Source organism: Lycium ferocissimum, chromosome 7 (genome assembly GCF_029784015.1).
Source record: "Lycium ferocissimum isolate CSIRO_LF1 chromosome 7, AGI_CSIRO_Lferr_CH_V1, whole genome shotgun sequence".
In the NCBI taxonomy this organism is placed as follows: Eukaryota; Viridiplantae; Streptophyta; class Magnoliopsida; order Solanales; family Solanaceae; genus Lycium; species Lycium ferocissimum.
The window spans coordinates 30,016,226-30,020,724 of NC_081348.1; the positions used below are offsets into that span (position 1 = coordinate 30,016,226).

A 4,499-nucleotide genomic window follows, 5' to 3' on the forward strand; every position below is an offset into this window, starting at 1 on the left:
CTTGATATATTGATATTTCTACTTTTTAATGTAGTGTTTGATGTTGTCCTTAATATATGGAGCCCAAAACTCTAGATTCCTTATAAGTGATATTAAGGGGGAAATTAAAGAGATCTGGAATACGGAGACAATAATTTTATTTTTCTAAAGGCAGAATAACTAGACAACCAGCTCTCAGATTTAGCATAATATTTCATTTTGGCACCTTATTTCTTATCGTAATATATATTTGACACTTCATATTGCATACGGTGCCTATTAGACACGTTTGTCCATTAAGTGAGATACTCGCTAGCTAGCTGATGGTGTTGATGTTAAAGAGTGAAAATCACAATATTGTTAGTGTTGAGGAGAGTCACATCTGCCAAGAAAAGGAGTCTATCTGAACATTAGCATAATTAAAATGTATATTCCACAGTTTTTGATAACTATAAAATGTATGAATTTTGCCTAAAATAAACGTATGTCCACATGAACTGATTCATTTAATTTTTCAACCGTACTCAGTAGTCAGTATTAGTACTTCACGAGTTTTATCCATGAAGAAAGGAACGCCATTAATATTAAACAAAACATTATGGAAATTAAATAGTAGAATAATTTTTGTTAGTAACTTTTTATTCTGAAATTCAGCTTTTATGTAGAGCTGCTACAAACCCCAGCACTGCATGTAAGCACTTATTTGGCTTTATTTACCTATTAATAGTATATACAAGTAATAGATAAAGTATCATGCATGTTTATGTACCTACTAGTAATAGATAAGGTATTTTATTTCAAAGTACCCTCTTCATCTTTTAATTATTCTCAATATGGCTATTTCAGAAATCCCTAGCAATCCTTCCATTAGCACCATTAGGATAAAATCCACCAGGCACATGTTCATCACCAGAGCCGTACACGATCCTCAGAATCTCAGCAGGAGTTCTTTTGTAAGAAAGTGAATTAAAATCAGCCGATAATACGTTACTTATTGTCCGATTTTCTGCTCCAAGTTGTGGCGGAACAAATATGCCTTTCGTCTTTGTTCCCACATTTAGCTAATTTATTTCTTAGTTCTGATATACGAGACGTGAAGTCAGCTACTGTGTGTTTGTAAGGGAAAACAAATTGTGCCGCTCTCTCGTAGAGGTACATCCTGATAACTGCGTCTTGTCCTGATTCAACACCCAATAGTCCTGCCAAAAGCTACAAAAGAAAAAAAAAAGGCTATTGTACGCATGAAAAAAGCAAATATCTGCCGTTAGTTTTATCAGTCACTTTAATAAAAAGAAAATTCTGAAAATATTTGTTGCTTTAAAATATCAAGAAGACATTAGTTTTGTTCTTTTGTTTCTCGCTTAATTCTTCGGTTAAAATGGCCACTACAAGAAAAAATATATTTGACAACAAAATTATATTGTTGCCATAGATTGATTATTGTTGCAAAAAGTACTTTTGGCAACAAATTTTTTTTTTTTGTTGTATAGACTTTTCCCAACGGCTGTTATTGCAACAACGTGCAACAATTTTTTTTTTGTTGCCAAAAATACTTTTTGCAACAATAATCAATACTATGACAACAAAATTAAATTCTTTGGCAACAAAAAAGTTCTTTGCCAACAATAAAACTAAGTTATTGTCAAATATTAAATTTTTTGTTGCCATTTCTGTACTTCCTTGTAGTGGGCACATAATCGTCAATTACTCAATTAAGAAAGAAATAAGGATAATTTAATTAAATGATTTTTATAATTAATCCTATCAAATGATTTCTTGGTAAGTGTGACAAAATATTAATAAAAAGAATTAGAGGGAGTATATATATATACAGTAGTATTTACTTACCCTTTTGGTTTCGTAGCCATTGATATTGGGATTGGTACCAACATAACCAACTAATCCAACATATGGAATTACATAGCAGGATAACATGTAGCTCAAGCTGTCTCTATATGGATCAAATGGAGGTATCAATTTGTATCCAAATGCTTCGCCAAAGATCTTTCCAAAAATTTTAGCACTTAGATCCAACAAAGGTCTTGGAAAAACACCAACTGTCGAGTTAAGTGCCCTGAACAACCACACACAGAGCATCAAAAACATAAACAAATGGACCCAGAAATCAAGTGTTTCACAATATCTTCATATATTAATATCTAATTATTTAACTTATATATACCGAAAGTGTAAAAGAATTTATTCTATCAGTGTATAATTCAACCTATTATAACAAATTGTCTAGCTTATATAGTGTGAAAACCCGTGTTTCTAGTAGTATAATTTTTCAGTTTTAGTTATATACACTAATACTATAATTAAGGACTTTTTGATACTATCCATCATCCGGTTACTAATTAATACTTATCATAGAGGTTTAATTTATATTTAATTGCCTTAAACGTTACGTGATCTGATTATGTAAATATTTTGCCCAATTAGTACATAAACTTAAGATTCTAATTTTTCGATATCTAGTTTCACTTATTTTGGACGGTCGCATGTAATTACTCCCATTTAGGTGAACTGATAGAATAAAGATTCTTTGAAAATTAAAAACATGAACCTTAGATGACCAACTTCTTGATTCGCAAACTCCATAATAATATTCTTCGTAAGTGGATCAAGATTTGCTCTTCGGACACCAATAGGAGGAGGCCCACCCATAGCTAACTTTGGTGCTACTACATCAAGCCCATATCCATAAGTTGCCCATAATAAAGTAAAATTTTCACAAACAGCTACCTTTTAGCTCCTTCTAACAACCTATAACTACATGTATTACATTTACATTTATCAATGGAGGACCCTATATTTAGCTAGTAGACGCGTCGACTTAAATATAGGATAAATATAACTGAAACCTGAGAAAAACCGAAAGTGCTATATTTATGGAAACAAAATCTATTCAATTTAAATTAAAATCAGTTTTTAATGTGTCCTGATTCACGCAAATATCTACCCATTCCATATCTGATCTCATATCTCATTCAAACAGCTAACAAGATGTTATGTTATATTGGTGGTTTAATAAGATTTGAAAAGCCTACTCTATATAACCGATTTGACCTTTTGTTTTGGATTTATGTTTTAATAGTTGTATTTCGTATATATTTTGGCTATATTTTAGTTGCAAGTGATCTTTTAGATACTACTTATTACAGTTTCTTGTTAACTATATTTCATATATATTTTACATATATTGGGAGTGTATTTAGATGAAATTTTCTTTTTGTAACACTAAACAATTGTACATTAAAAGTGGACTTATGGAATATATCTAAGTTATATTTCTTTGTATGTTTACCGTATTTAAATGGTTAAATATACTACAAAAAATTACAGTTATGGTGAAAAACAATAAACACGAATTAACTGAAGAAACATGTGAAAAAAAAATAAACAATACAAAATACACTTAAAATGCACATAAAATATAGATCCGGTTAAGTCACAGATCAGTAACAACTGAACTAAAAAATACAAACAAACTAAATATACTGAAAATACAACATAAATATATAGGTTAAATACACGGTGAAACGTAAAAATCAGTATAGAATCTTACCTTTTTTGGCAATTAGATTCGAATTATGAGTGAAATTAATGAGTAGTTAATTAGAGATAAACAAGGAAGATGAACTATTGTAAAACTGATTTAAAATTGAAGGAAATTAAGAGATATTGGGCATAATGGCGTGTATTTAGGGGGATAGGAGAGAGGGCCCTTTCTTTGGGCTTAAATTTAGGGGTGTGGGAAGTTATCAGATGAGTTTAAAAAAAGTGGTAGAAATTTTGATATAGGAAGTAAATATGTTATATTTTAGATACTAAATATAATTATTGTAAAGTTTAGTTATGTTCCATAAATAGGTAATAATGTAAGCTATGCCAAGTAAATTTTCCTAAGAAATATTCAGCTTCCAAGAACTCCAAGTTCACTGGAAATTGCATCTTGTCTATGTCTTCTTTGTCCACTGCCACTCCCTTCTCTGGGTAGCCTGATGGACAGGTATTTATTGCATATGAAAATGACACACAAAAACTTTCACTAAGGACCATATAAATGATTAAGAAACAGGCGGAGGCTGATACAAAAGCCATGTTTAATTTGATATTGGTAATTAAGCTAATGTAGAACAAGTAAGCCTTTTTTTTTTTTTTCTGGAAGTGTGTATGTATGTGCATTTTGGTTCAATATATAAGATTCTTGGATTCCAAGTTGAAAGCTTATTCGGGAGACCCTCTCCCCCAACCCTATGTCCCTATCCCTTTGATTTGACTTGTGAAATTATGTATTAAAAACAGTGATTTAGTGATAATGGTATACTATATGAATACACTTACATATAGTAATATTTCCTCCGGATGTTCCTGCCAAAAAAAAAAAAAAGATTCGGAAGGATAATTATTACCTGATGATTGCTATCACACACATAACTGCTCCTTATCACCAATAGTAATTTTTTTCTTATTTTACCACCAAATCAACTCTACTACCTGCAAATACACCCACTAGT

The 4,499-nt window shown here is 30.8% G+C and overlaps 1 pseudogene; it reads right to left on the bottom strand.

Annotated features, from left to right (window-relative positions):
• Nucleotides 1–575: 575 nt before the first annotated feature.
• On the bottom strand, nucleotides 576–4,144 carry LOC132064270 (ferritin-like catalase Nec2; annotated as a pseudogene).
• Nucleotides 4,145–4,499: the final 355 nt, after the last annotated feature.